At 45.3% G+C, this 17,072-nt stretch overlaps 12 non-coding genes across 12 annotated transcripts; all 12 read left to right on the forward strand.

The window, feature by feature from the left end:
• Positions 1-876: 876 nt before the first annotated feature.
• LOC141223924 (U2 spliceosomal RNA) lies at positions 877-1,067 on the forward strand. The gene has a single exon (XR_012291444.1). It is a non-coding gene; the product is annotated as a U2 spliceosomal RNA (small nuclear RNA).
• A 1,115-nt stretch (positions 1,068-2,182) lies between these two features.
• Positions 2,183-2,373, forward strand: LOC141223925 (U2 spliceosomal RNA). The gene has a single exon (XR_012291445.1). It is a non-coding gene; the product is annotated as a U2 spliceosomal RNA (small nuclear RNA).
• A 1,115-nt stretch (positions 2,374-3,488) lies between these two features.
• On the forward strand, positions 3,489-3,679 carry LOC141223926 (U2 spliceosomal RNA). The gene has a single exon (XR_012291446.1). It is a non-coding gene; the product is annotated as a U2 spliceosomal RNA (small nuclear RNA).
• Positions 3,680-4,794: 1,115 nt separating this feature from the next.
• Positions 4,795-4,985, forward strand: LOC141223927 (U2 spliceosomal RNA). The gene has a single exon (XR_012291447.1). It is a non-coding gene; the product is annotated as a U2 spliceosomal RNA (small nuclear RNA).
• Positions 4,986-6,100: 1,115 nt separating this feature from the next.
• LOC141224106 (U2 spliceosomal RNA) lies at positions 6,101-6,291 on the forward strand. Its single transcript, XR_012291622.1, has one exon. It is a non-coding gene; the product is annotated as a U2 spliceosomal RNA (small nuclear RNA).
• Positions 6,292-7,406: 1,115 nt separating this feature from the next.
• Positions 7,407-7,597, forward strand: LOC141223928 (U2 spliceosomal RNA). Its single transcript, XR_012291448.1, has one exon. It is a non-coding gene; the product is annotated as a U2 spliceosomal RNA (small nuclear RNA).
• Positions 7,598-8,712: 1,115 nt separating this feature from the next.
• Positions 8,713-8,903, forward strand: LOC141223929 (U2 spliceosomal RNA). The gene has a single exon (XR_012291449.1). It is a non-coding gene; the product is annotated as a U2 spliceosomal RNA (small nuclear RNA).
• Positions 8,904-10,018: 1,115 nt separating this feature from the next.
• On the forward strand, positions 10,019-10,209 carry LOC141224107 (U2 spliceosomal RNA). The gene has a single exon (XR_012291623.1). It is a non-coding gene; the product is annotated as a U2 spliceosomal RNA (small nuclear RNA).
• A 1,115-nt stretch (positions 10,210-11,324) lies between these two features.
• On the forward strand, positions 11,325-11,515 carry LOC141224129 (U2 spliceosomal RNA). Its single transcript, XR_012291644.1, has one exon. It is a non-coding gene; the product is annotated as a U2 spliceosomal RNA (small nuclear RNA).
• A 1,115-nt stretch (positions 11,516-12,630) lies between these two features.
• On the forward strand, positions 12,631-12,821 carry LOC141223930 (U2 spliceosomal RNA). The gene has a single exon (XR_012291450.1). It is a non-coding gene; the product is annotated as a U2 spliceosomal RNA (small nuclear RNA).
• A 1,115-nt stretch (positions 12,822-13,936) lies between these two features.
• LOC141224130 (U2 spliceosomal RNA) lies at positions 13,937-14,127 on the forward strand. Its single transcript, XR_012291645.1, has one exon. It is a non-coding gene; the product is annotated as a U2 spliceosomal RNA (small nuclear RNA).
• A 1,114-nt stretch (positions 14,128-15,241) lies between these two features.
• Positions 15,242-15,432, forward strand: LOC141224098 (U2 spliceosomal RNA). Its single transcript, XR_012291614.1, has one exon. It is a non-coding gene; the product is annotated as a U2 spliceosomal RNA (small nuclear RNA).
• The last annotated feature ends 1,640 nt before the right edge of the window (positions 15,433-17,072 follow it).

Consider the following 17,072-nt stretch of genomic DNA (forward strand, 5'->3'; position numbering starts at 1 on the left):
TCCTTTTGGATAAACAGACATATTAGGCAAGCATTTTGGAGCTTTCACCTAAATAACTACAGGTGGTGAGATAAGCTGCACAATATAATTGACCTTTCAGTATATTGTTGCACACACACCATCTATTTAGCAAATGCCCTTGTTATCAACAGCAGCCTTTTAAACTCACCTGAGCTAACAGGTATGTGCGCTGGTTACTCTGCTGCGCTTAAAATTTCTTTTTTGGTTTGCTACAATGCCTTTTCTGAAACGTTGTCTCCCTCTGCTGGAACACTGACTTCTTTCATTTAATGCCTGCAGACTATAAAAGAGAACCCAACCCAAAAAGTTTGGTTGATTAGTCTGTGGCATTCTGTTAAACTGTTGCTTATGGCGGTCTCTGTGAGCTTCTCAGCGACATTCAGCCAGCCAGGTATCCTGCCTGCAGTAGATGGAATGTGGCAATGGAACGCTGGCTGCGCGTGTCATAATAGGCTCTGAGCCTTTATATACCTGTGCACAGCAGCAGCCACCTTCAGTCTGCTGCTGGACAGCCAGCAGCAGCAGCAGCAGGAGAGGTATGTAATCAGGAGCCCTCCTGCTAAGGGTAGACAGCTGCTCGTTCCACCCCACCCCCCGCCTTAATTGGTTCTCCTCCCTTCCAATGGTGTTGAGGCGGGTGGGAACAGCAGGGGGTGAAGGTGCTGTGTTTAAAGAGGTGGAGTTATGCAGATCTAAAACGCGTGGATTGCAGCAGCAGCAAGCCGAAAAGTGCAGGCATGTAAGGGATCTAGAGGTTGACAACATGTCTTCTTAACGGGAGTCCAGGAGCTCATCTCCACAAATGGACTTTTCAGGATCCTTGGGTGGCTCCGTAGTTTGAAACCAATTCTGGTTATCGCTTCTCGGCCTTTTGGCTAAGATCAAGTGTAGTATCTGTTCTTATCAGTTTAATATCTGATACGTCCCCTATCTGGGGACCATATATTAAATGGATTTTTAGAACAGGGAGATGGAAAAAGAGCTTGCTCTGTCCACTCCACGCATTGACCTGGTATTGCAGTATCTCCAGGACCGGTGCACCCCTTCTTTAATGCAGTTTCTAAAATCAGAAAGAATTGAATTCAATGTTTTTTGTTCATTTTGCTTGTTTGTCGGATTTTGGGATGGACTCTTTGGCTTTGCTTTTCTTCTCCTCATTGGATTTTTCATGTTCAAAGTTGCAGAAGCCAGATTACAAGCTCATTTTGGTTCAACTTCAGCAACTGTGCATTGCATTGCCATGTAATGTGATGCAATGCTATCTTTCTAGCTCTCCCTTTTTACTTCCTTTTGGATAAACAGACATATTAGGCAAGCATTTTGGAGCTTTCACCTAAATAACTACAGGTGGTGAGATAAGCTGCACAATATAATTGACCTTTCAGTATATTGTTGCACACACACCATCTATTTAGCAAATGCCCTTGTTATCAACAGCAGCCTTTTAAACTCACCTGAGCTAACAGGTATGTGCGCTGGTTACTCTGCTGCGCTTAAAATTTCTTTTTTGGTTTGCTACAATGCCTTTTCTGAAACGTTGTCTCCCTCTGCTGGAACACTGACTTCTTTCATTTAATGCCTGCAGACTATAAAAGAGAACCCAACCCAAAAAGTTTGGTTGATTAGTCTGTGGCATTCTGTTAAACTGTTGCTTATGGCGGTCTCTGTGAGCTTCTCAGCGACATTCAGCCAGCCAGGTATCCTGCCTGCAGTAGATGGAATGTGGCAATGGAACGCTGGCTGCGCGTGTCATAATAGGCTCTGAGCCTTTATATACCTGTGCACAGCAGCAGCCACCTTCAGTCTGCTGCTGGACAGCCAGCAGCAGCAGCAGCAGGAGAGGTATGTAATCAGGAGCCCTCCTGCTAAGGGTAGACAGCTGCTCGTTCCACCCCACCCCCCGCCTTAATTGGTTCTCCTCCCTTCCAATGGTGTTGAGGCGGGTGGGAACAGCAGGGGGTGAAGGTGCTGTGTTTAAAGAGGTGGAGTTATGCAGATCTAAAACGCGTGGATTGCAGCAGCAGCAAGCCGAAAAGTGCAGGCATGTAAGGGATCTAGAGGTTGACAACATGTCTTCTTAACGGGAGTCCAGGAGCTCATCTCCACAAATGGACTTTTCAGGATCCTTGGGTGGCTCCGTAGTTTGAAACCAATTCTGGTTATCGCTTCTCGGCCTTTTGGCTAAGATCAAGTGTAGTATCTGTTCTTATCAGTTTAATATCTGATACGTCCCCTATCTGGGGACCATATATTAAATGGATTTTTAGAACAGGGAGATGGAAAAAGAGCTTGCTCTGTCCACTCCACGCATTGACCTGGTATTGCAGTATCTCCAGGACCGGTGCACCCCTTCTTTAATGCAGTTTCTAAAATCAGAAAGAATTGAATTCAATGTTTTTTGTTCATTTTGCTTGTTTGTCGGATTTTGGGATGGACTCTTTGGCTTTGCTTTTCTTCTCCTCATTGGATTTTTCATGTTCAAAGTTGCAGAAGCCAGATTACAAGCTCATTTTGGTTCAACTTCAGCAACTGTGCATTGCATTGCCATGTAATGTGATGCAATGCTATCTTTCTAGCTCTCCCTTTTTACTTCCTTTTGGATAAACAGACATATTAGGCAAGCATTTTGGAGCTTTCACCTAAATAACTACAGGTGGTGAGATAAGCTGCACAATATAATTGACCTTTCAGTATATTGTTGCACACACACCATCTATTTAGCAAATGCCCTTGTTATCAACAGCAGCCTTTTAAACTCACCTGAGCTAACAGGTATGTGCGCTGGTTACTCTGCTGCGCTTAAAATTTCTTTTTTGGTTTGCTACAATGCCTTTTCTGAAACGTTGTCTCCCTCTGCTGGAACACTGACTTCTTTCATTTAATGCCTGCAGACTATAAAAGAGAACCCAACCCAAAAAGTTTGGTTGATTAGTCTGTGGCATTCTGTTAAACTGTTGCTTATGGCGGTCTCTGTGAGCTTCTCAGCGACATTCAGCCAGCCAGGTATCCTGCCTGCAGTAGATGGAATGTGGCAATGGAACGCTGGCTGCGCGTGTCATAATAGGCTCTGAGCCTTTATATACCTGTGCACAGCAGCAGCCACCTTCAGTCTGCTGCTGGACAGCCAGCAGCAGCAGCAGCAGGAGAGGTATGTAATCAGGAGCCCTCCTGCTAAGGGTAGACAGCTGCTCGTTCCACCCCACCCCCCGCCTTAATTGGTTCTCCTCCCTTCCAACGGTGTTGAGGCGGGTGGGAACAGCAGGGGGTGAAGGTGCTGTGTTTAAAGAGGTGGAGTTATGCAGATCTAAAACGCGTGGATTGCAGCAGCAGCAAGCCGAAAAGTGCAGGCATGTAAGGGATCTAGAGGTTGACAACATGTCTTCTTAACGGGAGTCCAGGAGCTCATCTCCACAAATGGACTTTTCAGGATCCTTGGGTGGCTCCGTAGTTTGAAACCAATTCTGGTTATCGCTTCTCGGCCTTTTGGCTAAGATCAAGTGTAGTATCTGTTCTTATCAGTTTAATATCTGATACGTCCCCTATCTGGGGACCATATATTAAATGGATTTTTAGAACAGGGAGATGGAAAAAGAGCTTGCTCTGTCCACTCCACGCATTGACCTGGTATTGCAGTATCTCCAGGACCGGTGCACCCCTTCTTTAATGCAGTTTCTAAAATCAGAAAGAATTGAATTCAATGTTTTTTGTTCATTTTGCTTGTTTGTCGGATTTTGGGATGGACTCTTTGGCTTTGCTTTTCTTCTCCTCATTGGATTTTTCATGTTCAAAGTTGCAGAAGCCAGATTACAAGCTCATTTTGGTTCAACTTCAGCAACTGTGCATTGCATTGCCATGTAATGTGATGCAATGCTATCTTTCTAGCTCTCCCTTTTTACTTCCTTTTGGATAAACAGACATATTAGGCAAGCATTTTGGAGCTTTCACCTAAATAACTACAGGTGGTGAGATAAGCTGCACAATATAATTGACCTTTCAGTATATTGTTGCACACACACCATCTATTTAGCAAATGCCCTTGTTATCAACAGCAGCCTTTTAAACTCACCTGAGCTAACAGGTATGTGCGCTGGTTACTCTGCTGCGCTTAAAATTTCTTTTTTGGTTTGCTACAATGCCTTTTCTGAAACGTTGTCTCCCTCTGCTGGAACACTGACTTCTTTCATTTAATGCCTGCAGACTATAAAAGAGAACCCAACCCAAAAAGTTTGGTTGATTAGTCTGTGGCATTCTGTTAAACTGTTGCTTATGGCGGTCTCTGTGAGCTTCTCAGCGACATTCAGCCAGCCAGGTATCCTGCCTGCAGTAGATGGAATGTGGCAATGGAACGCTGGCTGCGCGTGTCATAATAGGCTCTGAGCCTTTATATACCTGTGCACAGCAGCAGCCACCTTCAGTCTGCTGCTGGACAGCCAGCAGCAGCAGCAGCAGGAGAGGTATGTAATCAGGAGCCCTCCTGCTAAGGGTAGACAGCTGCTCGTTCCACCCCACCCCCCGCCTTAATTGGTTCTCCTCCCTTCCAACGGTGTTGAGGCGGGTGGGAACAGCAGGGGGTGAAGGTGCTGTGTTTAAAGAGGTGGAGTTATGCAGATCTAAAACGCGTGGATTGCAGCAGCAGCAAGCCGAAAAGTGCAGGCATGTAAGGGATCTAGAGGTTGACAACATGTCTTCTTAACGGGAGTCCAGGAGCTCATCTCCACAAATGGACTTTTCAGGATCCTTGGGCGGCTCCGTAGTTTGAAACCAATTCTGGTTATCGCTTCTCGGCCTTTTGGCTAAGATCAAGTGTAGTATCTGTTCTTATCAGTTTAATATCTGATACGTCCCCTATCTGGGGACCATATATTAAATGGATTTTTAGAACAGGGAGATGGAAAAAGAGCTTGCTCTGTCCACTCCACGCATTGACCTGGTATTGCAGTATCTCCAGGACCGGTGCACCCCTTCTTTAATGCAGTGTCTAAAATCAGAAAGAATTGAATTCAATGTTTTTTGTTCATTTTGCTTGTTTGTCGGATTTTGGGATGGACTCTTTGGCTTTGCTTTTCTTCTCCTCATTGGATTTTTCATGTTCAAAGTTGCAGAAGCCAGATTACAAGCTCATTTTGGTTCAACTTCAGCAACTGTGCATTGCATTGCCATGTAATGTGATGCAATGCTATCTTTCTAGCTCTCCCTTTTTACTTCCTTTTGGATAAACAGACATATTAGGCAAGCATTTTGGAGCTTTCACCTAAATAACTACAGGTGGTGAGATAAGCTGCACAATATAATTGACCTTTCAGTATATTGTTGCACACACACCATCTATTTAGAAAATGCCCTTGTTATCAACAGCAGCCTTTTAAACTCACCTGAGCTAACAGGTATGTGCGCTGGTTACTCTGCTGCGCTTAAAATTTCTTTTTTGGTTTGCTACAATGCCTTTTCTGAAACGTTGTCTCCCTCTGCTGGAACACTGACTTCTTTCATTTAATGCCTGCAGACTATAAAAGAGAACCCAACCCAAAAAGTTTGGTTGATTAGTCTGTGGCATTCTGTTAAACTGTTGCTTATGGCGGTCTCTGTGAGCTTCTCAGCGACATTCAGCCAGCCAGGTATCCTGCCTGCAGTAGATGGAATGTGGCAATAGAACGCTGGCTGCGCGTGTCATAATAGGCTCTGAGCCTTTATATACCTGTGCACAGCAGCAGCCACCTTCAGTCTGCTGCTGGACAGCCAGCAGCAGCAGCAGCAGGAGAGGTATGAAATCAGGAGCCCTCCTGCTAAGGGTAGACAGCTGCTCGTTCCACCCCACCCCCCGCCTTAATTGGTTCTCCTCCCTTCCAACGGTGTTGAGGCGGGTGGGAACAGCAGGGGGTGAAGGTGCTGTGTTTAAAGAGGTGGAGTTATGCAGATCTAAAACGCGTGGATTGCAGCAGCAGCAAGCCGAAAAGTGCAGGCATGTAAGGGATCTAGAGGTTGACAACATGTCTTCTTAACGGGAGTCCAGGAGCTCATCTCCACAAATGGACTTTTCAGGATCCTTGGGTGGCTCCGTAGTTTGAAACCAATTCTGGTTATCGCTTCTCGGCCTTTTGGCTAAGATCAAGTGTAGTATCTGTTCTTATCAGTTTAATATCTGATACGTCCCCTATCTGGGGACCATATATTAAATGGATTTTTAGAACAGGGAGATGGAAAAAGAGCTTGCTCTGTCCACTCCACGCATTGACCTGGTATTGCAGCATCTCCAGGACCGGTGCACCCCTTCTTTAATGCAGTTTCTAAAATCAGAAAGAATTGAATTCAATGTTTTTTGTTCATTTTGCTTGTTTGTCGGATTTTGGGATGGACTCTTTGGCTTTGCTTTTCTTCTCCTCATTGGATTTTTCATGTTCAAAGTTGCAGAAGCCAGATTACAAGCTCATTTTGGTTCAACTTCAGCAACTGTGCATTGCATTGCCATGTAATGTGATGCAATGCTATCTTTCTAGCTCTCCCTTTTTACTTCCTTTTGGATAAACAGACATATTAGGCAAGCATTTTGGAGCTTTCACCTAAATAACTACAGGTGGTGAGATAAGCTGCACAATATAATTGACCTTTCAGTATATTGTTGCACACACACCATCTATTTAGCAAATGCCCTTGTTATCAACAGCAGCCTTTTAAACTCACCTGAGCTAACAGGTATGTGCGCTGGTTACTCTGCTGCGCTTAAAATTTCTTTTTTGGTTTGCTACAATGCCTTTTCTGAAACGTTGTCTCCCTCTGCTGGAACACTGACTTCTTTCATTTAATGCCTGCAGACTATAAAAGAGAACCCAACCCAAAAAGTTTGGTTGATTAGTCTGTGGCATTCTGTTAAACTGTTGCTTATGGCGGTCTCTGTGAGCTTCTCAGCGACATTCAGCCAGCCAGGTATCCTGCCTGCAGTAGATGGAATGTGGCAATGGAACGCTGGCTGCGCGTGTCATAATAGGCTCTGAGCCTTTATATACCTGTGCACAGCAGCAGCCACCTTCAGTCTGCTGCTGGACAGCCAGCAGCAGCAGCAGCAGGAGAGGTATGTAATCAGGAGCCCTCCTGCTAAGGGTAGACAGCTGCTCGTTCCACCCCACCCCCCGCCTTAATTGGTTCTCCTCCCTTCCAACGGTGTTGAGGCGGGTGGGAACAGCAGGGGGTGAAGGTGCTGTGTTTAAAGAGGTGGAGTTATGCAGATCTAAAACGCGTGGATTGCAGCAGCAGCAAGCCGAAAAGTGCAGGCATGTAAGGGATCTAGAGGTTGACAACATGTCTTCTTAACGGGAGTCCAGGAGCTCATCTCCACAAATGGACTTTTCAGGATCCTTGGGTGGCTCCGTAGTTTGAAACCAATTCTGGTTATCGCTTCTCGGCCTTTTGGCTAAGATCAAGTGTAGTATCTGTTCTTATCAGTTTAATATCTGATACGTCCCCTATCTGGGGACCATATATTAAATGGATTTTTAGAACAGGGAGATGGAAAAAGAGCTTGCTCTGTCCACTCCACGCATTGACCTGGTATTGCAGTATCTCCAGGACCGGTGCACCCCTTCTTTAATGCAGTTTCTAAAATCAGAAAGAATTGAATTCAATGTTTTTTGTTCATTTTGCTTGTTTGTCGGATTTTGGGATGGACTCTTTGGCTTTGCTTTTCTTCTCCTCATTGGATTTTTCATGTTCAAAGTTGCAGAAGCCAGATTACAAGCTCATTTTGGTTCAACTTCAGCAACTGTGCATTGCATTGCCATGTAATGTGATGCAATGCTATCTTTCTAGCTCTCCCTTTTTACTTCCTTTTGGATAAACAGACATATTAGGCAAGCATTTTGGAGCTTTCACCTAAATAACTACAGGTGGTGAGATAAGCTGCACAATATAATTGACCTTTCAGTATATTGTTGCACACACACCATCTATTTAGCAAATGCCCTTGTTATCAACAGCAGCCTTTTAAACTCACCTGAGCTAACAGGTATGTGCGCTGGTTACTCTGCTGCGCTTAAAATTTCTTTTTTGGTTTGCTACAATGCCTTTTCTGAAACGTTGTCTCCCTCTGCTGGAACACTGACTTCTTTCATTTAATGCCTGCAGACTATAAAAGAGAACCCAACCCAAAAAGTTTGGTTGATTAGTCTGTGGCATTCTGTTAAACTGTTGCTTATGGCGGTCTCTGTGAGCTTCTCAGCGACATTCAGCCAGCCAGGTATCCTGCCTGCAGTAGATGGAATGTGGCAATGGAACGCTGGCTGCGCGTGTCATAATAGGCTCTGAGCCTTTATATACCTGTGCACAGCAGCAGCCACCTTCAGTCTGCTGCTGGACAGCCAGCAGCAGCAGCAGCAGGAGAGGTATGTAATCAGGAGCCCTCCTGCTAAGGGTAGACAGCTGCTCGTTCCACCCCACCCCCCGCCTTAATTGGTTCTCCTCCCTTCCAACGGTGTTGAGGCGGGTGGGAACAGCAGGGGGTGAAGGTGCTGTGTTTAAAGAGGTGGAGTTATGCAGATCTAAAACGCGTGGATTGCAGCAGCAGCAAGCCGAAAAGTGCAGGCATGTAAGGGATCTAGAGGTTGACAACATGTCTTCTTAACGGGAGTCCAGGAGCTCATCTCCACAAATGGACTTTTCAGGATCCTTGGGCGGCTCCGTAGTTTGAAACCAATTCTGGTTATCGCTTCTCGGCCTTTTGGCTAAGATCAAGTGTAGTATCTGTTCTTATCAGTTTAATATCTGATACGTCCCCTATCTGGGGACCATATATTAAATGGATTTTTAGAACAGGGAGATGGAAAAAGAGCTTGCTCTGTCCACTCCACGCATTGACCTGGTATTGCAGTATCTCCAGGACCGGTGCACCCCTTCTTTAATGCAGTGTCTAAAATCAGAAAGAATTGAATTCAATGTTTTTTGTTCATTTTGCTTGTTTGTCGGATTTTGGGATGGACTCTTTGGCTTTGCTTTTCTTCTCCTCATTGGATTTTTCATGTTCAAAGTTGCAGAAGCCAGATTACAAGCTCATTTTGGTTCAACTTCAGCAACTGTGCATTGCATTGCCATGTAATGTGATGCAATGCTATCTTTCTAGCTCTCCCTTTTTACTTCCTTTTGGATAAACAGACATATTAGGCAAGCATTTTGGAGCTTTCACCTAAATAACTACAGGTGGTGAGATAAGCTGCACAATATAATTGACCTTTCAGTATATTGTTGCACACACACCATCTATTTAGAAAATGCCCTTGTTATCAACAGCAGCCTTTTAAACTCACCTGAGCTAACAGGTATGTGCGCTGGTTACTCTGCTGCGCTTAAAATTTCTTTTTTGGTTTGCTACAATGCCTTTTCTGAAACGTTGTCTCCCTCTGCTGGAACACTGACTTCTTTCATTTAATGCCTGCAGACTATAAAAGAGAACCCAACCCAAAAAGTTTGGTTGATTAGTCTGTGGCATTCTGTTAAACTGTTGCTTATGGCGGTCTCTGTGAGCTTCTCAGCGACATTCAGCCAGCCAGGTATCCTGCCTGCAGTAGATGGAATGTGGCAATAGAACGCTGGCTGCGCGTGTCATAATAGGCTCTGAGCCTTTATATACCTGTGCACAGCAGCAGCCACCTTCAGTCTGCTGCTGGACAGCCAGCAGCAGCAGCAGCAGGAGAGGTATGAAATCAGGAGCCCTCCTGCTAAGGGTAGACAGCTGCTCGTTCCACCCCACCCCCCGCCTTAATTGGTTCTCCTCCCTTCCAACGGTGTTGAGGCGGGTGGGAACAGCAGGGGGTGAAGGTGCTGTGTTTAAAGAGGTGGAGTTATGCAGATCTAAAACGCGTGGATTGCAGCAGCAGCAAGCCGAAAAGTGCAGGCATGTAAGGGATCTAGAGGTTGACAACATGTCTTCTTAACGGGAGTCCAGGAGCTCATCTCCACAAATGGACTTTTCAGGATCCTTGGGTGGCTCCGTAGTTTGAAACCAATTCTGGTTATCGCTTCTCGGCCTTTTGGCTAAGATCAAGTGTAGTATCTGTTCTTATCAGTTTAATATCTGATACGTCCCCTATCTGGGGACCATATATTAAATGGATTTTTAGAACAGGGAGATGGAAAAAGAGCTTGCTCTGTCCACTCCACGCATTGACCTGGTATTGCAGCATCTCCAGGACCGGTGCACCCCTTCTTTAATGCAGTTTCTAAAATCAGAAAGAATTGAATTCAATGTTTTTTGTTCATTTTGCTTGTTTGTCGGATTTTGGGATGGACTCTTTGGCTTTGCTTTTCTTCTCCTCATTGGATTTTTCATGTTCAAAGTTGCAGAAGCCAGATTACAAGCTCATTTTGGTTCAACTTCAGCAACTGTGCATTGCATTGCCATGTAATGTGATGCAATGCTATCTTTCTAGCTCTCCCTTTTTACTTCCTTTTGGATAAACAGACATATTAGGCAAGCATTTTGGAGCTTTCACCTAAATAACTACAGGTGGTGAGATAAGCTGCACAATATAATTGACCTTTCAGTATATTGTTGCACACACACCATCTATTTAGCAAATGCCCTTGTTATCAACAGCAGCCTTTTAAACTCACCTGAGCTAACAGGTATGTGCGCTGGTTACTCTGCTGCGCTTAAAATTTCTTTTTTGGTTTGCTACAATGCCTTTTCTGAAACGTTGTCTCCCTCTGCTGGAACACTGACTTCTTTCATTTAATGCCTGCAGACTATAAAAGAGAACCCAACCCAAAAAGTTTGGTTGATTAGTCTGTGGCATTCTGTTAAACTGTTGCTTATGGCGGTCTCTGTGAGCTTCTCAGCGACATTCAGCCAGCCAGGTATCCTGCCTGCAGTAGATGGAATGTGGCAATGGAACGCTGGCTGCGCGTGTCATAATAGGCTCTGAGCCTTTATATACCTGTGCACAGCAGCAGCCACCTTCAGTCTGCTGCTGGACAGCCAGCAGCAGCAGCAGCAGGAGAGGTATGTAATCAGGAGCCCTCCTGCTAAGGGTAGACAGCTGCTCGTTCCACCCCACCCCCCGCCTTAATTGGTTCTCCTCCCTTCCAACGGTGTTGAGGCGGGTGGGAACAGCAGGGGGTGAAGGTGCTGTGTTTAAAGAGGTGGAGTTATGCAGATCTAAAACGCGTGGATTGCAGCAGCAGCAAGCTGAAAAGTGCAGGCATGTAAGGGATCTAGAGGTTGACAACATGTCTTCTTAACGGGAGTCCAGGAGCTCATCTCCACAAATGGACTTTTCAGGATCCTTGGGTGGCTCCGTAGTTTGAAACCAATTCTGGTTATCGCTTCTCGGCCTTTTGGCTAAGATCAAGTGTAGTATCTGTCCTTATCAGTTTAATATCTGATACGTCCCCTATCTGGGGACCATATATTAAATGGATTTTTAGAACAGGGAGATGGAAAAAGAGCTTGCTCTGTCCACTCCACGCATTGACCTGGTATTGCAGTATCTCCAGGACCGGTGCACCCCTTCTTTAATGCAGTTTCTAAAATCAGAAAGAATTGAATTCAATGTTTTTTGTTCATTTTGCTTGTTTGTCGGATTTTGGGATGGACTCTTTGGCTTTGCTTTTCTTCTCCTCATTGGATTTTTCATGTTCAAAGTTGCAGAAGCCAGATTACAAGCTCATTTTGGTTCAACTTCAGCAACTGTGCATTGCATTGCCATGTAATGTGATGCAATGCTATCTTTCTAGCTCTCCCTTTTTACTTCCTTTTGGATAAACAGACATATTAGGCAAGCATTTTGGAGCTTTCACCTAAATAACTACAGGTGGTGAGATAAGCTGCACAATATAATTGACCTTTCAGTATATTGTTGCACACACACCATCTATTTAGCAAATGCCCTTGTTATCAACAGCAGCCTTTTAAACTCACCTGAGCTAACAGGTATGTGCGCTGGTTACTCTGCTGCGCTTAAAATTTCTTTTTTGGTTTGCTACAATGCCTTTTCTGAAACGTTGTCTCCCTCTGCTGGAACACTGACTTCTTTCATTTAATGCCTGCAGACTATAAAAGAGAACCCAACCCAAAAAGTTTGGTTGATTAGTCTGTGGCATTCTGTTAAACTGTTGCTTATGGCGGTCTCTGTGAGCTTCTCAGCGACATTCAGCCAGCCAGGTATCCTGCCTGCAGTAGATGGAATGTGGCAATGGAACGCTGGCTGCGCGTGTCATAATAGGCTCTGAGCCTTTATATACCTGTGCACAGCAGCAGCCACCTTCAGTCTGCTGCTGGACAGCCAGCAGCAGCAGCAGCAGGAGAGGTATGTAATCAGGAGCCCTCCTGCTAAGGGTAGACAGCTGCTCGTTCCACCCCACCCCCCGCCTTAATTGGTTCTCCTCCCTTCCAACGGTGTTGAGGCGGGTGGGAACAGCAGGGGGTGAAGGTGCTGTGTTTAAAGAGGTGGAGTTATGCAGATCTAAAACGCGTGGATTGCAGCAGCAGCAAGCCGAAAAGTGCAGGCATGTAAGGGATCTAGAGGTTGACAACATGTCTTCTTAACGGGAGTCCAGGAGCTCATCTCCACAAATGGACTTTTCAGGATCCTTGGGTGGCTCCGTAGTTTGAAACCAATTCTGGTTATCGCTTCTCGGCCTTTTGGCTAAGATCAAGTGTAGTATCTGTTCTTATCAGTTTAATATCTGATACGTCCCCTATCTGGGGACCATATATTAAATGGATTTTTAGAACAGGGAGATGGAAAAAGAGCTTGCTCTGTCCACTCCACGCATTGACCTGGTATTGCAGTATCTCCAGGACCGGTGCACCCCTTCTTTAATGCAGTGTCTAAAATCAGAAAGAATTGAATTCAATGTTTTTTGTTCATTTTGCTTGTTTGTCGGATTTTGGGATGGACTCTTTGGCTTTGCTTTTCTTCTCCTCATTGGATTTTTCATGTTCAAAGTTGCAGAAGCCAGATTACAAGCTCATTTTGGTTCAACTTCAGCAACTGTGCATTGCATTGCCATGTAATGTGATGCAATGCTATCTTTCTAGCTCTCCCTTTTTACTTCCTTTTGGATAAACAGACATATTAGGCAAGCATTTTGGAGCTTTCACCTAAATAACTACAGGTGGTGAGATAAGCTGCACAATATAATTGACCTTTCAGTATATTGTTGCACACACACCATCTATTTAGCAAATGCCCTTGTTATCAACAGCAGCCTTTTAAACTCACCTGAGCTAACAGGTATGTGCGCTGGTTACTCTGCTGCGCTTAAAATTTCTTTTTTGGTTTGCTACAATGCCTTTTCTGAAACGTTGTCTCCCTCTGCTGGAACACTGACTTCTTTCATTTAATGCCTGCAGACTATAAAAGAGAACCCAACCCAAAAAGTTTGGTTGATTAGTCTGTGGCATTCTGTTAAACTGTTGCTTATGGCGGTCTCTGTGAGCTTCTCAGCGACATTCAGCCAGCCAGGTATCCTGCCTGCAGTAGATGGAATGTGGCAATGGAACGCTGGCTGCGCGTGTCATAATAGGCTCTGAGCCTTTATATACCTGTGCACAGCAGCAGCCACCTTCAGTCTGCTGCTGGACAGCCAGCAGCAGCAGCAGCAGGAGAGGTATGTAATCAGGAGCCCTCCTGCTAAGGGTAGACAGCTGCTCGTTCCACCCCACCCCCCGCCTTAATTGGTTCTCCTCCCTTCCAACGGTGTTGAGGCGGGTGGGAACAGCAGGGGGTGAAGGTGCTGTGTTTAAAGAGGTGGAGTTATGCAGATCTAAAACGCGTGGATTGCAGCAGCAGCAAGCTGAAAAGTGCAGGCATGTAAGGGATCTAGAGGTTGACAACATGTCTTCTTAACGGGAGTCCAGGAGCTCATCTCCACAAATGGACTTTTCAGGATCCTTGGGTGGCTCCGTAGTTTGAAACCAATTCTGGTTATCGCTTCTCGGCCTTTTGGCTAAGATCAAGTGTAGTATCTGTCCTTATCAGTTTAATATCTGATACGTCCCCTATCTGGGGACCATATATTAAATGGATTTTTAGAACAGGGAGATGGAAAAAGAGCTTGCTCTGTCCACTCCACGCATTGACCTGGTATTGCAGTATCTCCAGGACCGGTGCACCCCTTCTTTAATGCAGTTTCTAAAATCAGAAAGAATTGAATTCAATGTTTTTTGTTCATTTTGCTTGTTTGTCGGATTTTGGGATGGACTCTTTGGCTTTGCTTTTCTTCTCCTCATTGGATTTTTCATGTTCAAAGTTGCAGAAGCCAGATTACAAGCTCATTTTGGTTCAACTTCAGCAACTGTGCATTGCATTGCCATGTAATGTGATGCAATGCTATCTTTCTAGCTCTCCCTTTTTACTTCCTTTTGGATAAACAGACATATTAGGCAAGCATTTTGGAGCTTTCACCTAAATAACTACAGGTGGTGAGATAAGCTGCACAATATAATTGACCTTTCAGTATATTGTTGCACACACACCATCTATTTAGCAAATGCCCTTGTTATCAACAGCAGCCTTTTAAACTCACCTGAGCTAACAGGTATGTGCGCTGGTTACTCTGCTGCGCTTAAAATTTCTTTTTTGGTTTGCTACAATGCCTTTTCTGAAACGTTGTCTCCCTCTGCTGGAACACTGACTTCTTTCATTTAATGCCTGCAGACTATAAAAGAGAACCCAACCCAAAAAGTTTGGTTGATTAGTCTGTGGCATTCTGTTAAACTGTTGCTTATGGCGGTCTCTGTGAGCTTCTCAGCGACATTCAGCCAGCCAGGTATCCTGCCTGCAGTAGATGGAATGTGGCAATGGAACGCTGGCTGCGCGTGTCATAATAGGCTCTGAGCCTTTATATACCTGTGCACAGCAGCAGCCACCTTCAGTCTGCTGCTGGACAGCCAGCAGCAGCAGCAGCAGGAGAGGTATGTAATCAGGAGCCCCCCTGCTAAGGGTAGACAGCTGCTCATTCCACCCCACCCCCCGCCTTAATTGGTTCTCCTCCCTTCCAACGGTGTTGAGGCGGGTGGGAACAGCAGGGGGTGAAGGTGCTGTGTTTAAAGAGGTGGAGTTATGCAGATCTAAAACGCGTGGATTGCAGCAGCAGCAAGCCGAAAAGTGCAGGCATGTAAGGGATCTAGAGGTTGACAACATGTCTTCTTAACGGGAGTCCAGGAGCTCATCTCCACAAATGGACTTTCAGGATCCTTGGGTGGCTTCGTAGTTTGAAACCAATTCTGGTTATCGCTTCTCAGCCTTTTGGCTAAGATCAAGTGTAGTATCTGTTCTTATCAGTTTAATATCTGATACGTCCCCTATCTGGGGACCATATATTAAATGGATTTTTAGAACAGGGAGATGGAAAAAGAGCTTGCTCTGTCCACTCCACGCATTGACCTGGTATTGCAGTATCTCCAGGACCGGTGCACCCCTTCTTTAATGCAGTTTCTAAAATCAGAAAGAATTGAATTCAATGTTTTTTGTTCATTTTGCTTGTTTGTCGGATTTTGGGATGGACTCTTTGGCTTTGCTTTTCTTCTCCTCATTGGATTTTTCATGTTCAAAGTTGCAGAAGCCAGATTACAAGCTCATTTTGGTTCAACTTCAGCAACTGTGCATTGCATTGCCATGTAATGTGATGCAATGCTATCTTTCTAGCTCTCCCTTTTTACTTCCTTTTGGATAAACAGACATATTAGGCAAGCATTTTGGAGCTTTCACCTAAATAACTACAGGTGGTGAGATAAGCTGCACAATATAATTGACCTTTCAGTATATTGTTGCACACACACCATCTATTTAGCAAATGCCCTTGTTATCAACAGCAGCCTTTTAAACTCACCTGAGCTAACAGGTATGTGCGCTGGTTACTCTGCTGCGCTTAAAATTTCTTTTTTGGTTTGCTACAATGCCTTTTCTGAAACGTTGTCTCCCTCTGCTGGAACACTGACTTCTTTCATTTAATGCCTGCAGACTATAAAAGAGAACCCAACCCAAAAAGTTTGGTTGATTAGTCTGTGGCATTCTGTTAAACTGTTGCTTATGGCGGTCTCTGTGAGCTTCTCAGCGACATTCAGCCAGCCAGGTATCCTGCCTGCAGTAGATGGAATGTGGCAATGGAACGCTGGCTGCGCGTGTCATAATAGGCTCTGAGCCTTTATATACCTGTGCACAGCAGCAGCCACCTTCAGTCTGCTGCTGGACAGCCAGCAGCAGCAGCAGCAGGAGAGGTATGTAATCAGGAGCCCTCCTGCTAAGGGTAGACAGCTGCTCGTTCCACCCCACCCCCCGCCTTAATTGGTTCTCCTCCCTTCCAACGGTGTTGAGGCGGGTGGGAACAGCAGGGGGTGAAGGTGCTGTGTTTAAAGAGGTGGAGTTATGCAGATCTAAAACGCGTGGATTGCAGCAGCAGCAAGCCGAAAAGTGCAGGCATGTAAGGGATCTAGAGGTTGACAACATGTCTTCTTAACGGGAGTCCAGGAGCTCATCTCCACAAATGGACTTTTCAGGATCCTTGGGTGGCTCCGTAGTTTGAAACCAATTCTGGTTATCGCTTCTCGGCCTTTTGGCTCAGATCAAGTGTCTGGACATCAGGTTCCTTGAGTGCTAGCCCTCGGCCTTCCAGCATCGCCACTCCGGTGGCTTAAGCTGGATGCTGCTATAGGGGGAGAGTGAGGAGGAAACGGGAAGGCGATTTCCGTGGCTGACTATGGGAGTCAAGCTGAAATTTGCTGGGACCGGGGACCCCCGGGTCAAGAATGGATTTCGCATTGAGATTTCCGAGGAGAAGAAGGGACATTTTTCCATGTCCTACCTGGTGAATGCCATCTTCTATGAAGCATTGAAGATTAAGAAGTCGGACATTCTTTGCCTGCAGGAATTTAGAAGTCATGGAAGGTATGTGCTGGTTCTTTCTACTATGGCTGCTTGCCAAAATCTTTATAGAACCTTGAAAGGCCATACTGAGAACTCCCTCCTAGATGGACTCACTTTTACTGTCCTCTATTCAAAGGGGGATGTTCCTGTTGTTGTGTTTATGCACAATCCCTTTATCCCCCAGGAGGACATTACTGT

Source organism: Phyllobates terribilis, unplaced genomic scaffold (assembly GCF_046119375.1).
Source record: "Phyllobates terribilis strain yellow unplaced genomic scaffold, ASM4611937v1 Scaffold_381__1_contigs__length_1843176, whole genome shotgun sequence".
NCBI classification, from domain to species: domain Eukaryota; kingdom Metazoa; phylum Chordata; class Amphibia; order Anura; family Dendrobatidae; genus Phyllobates; species Phyllobates terribilis.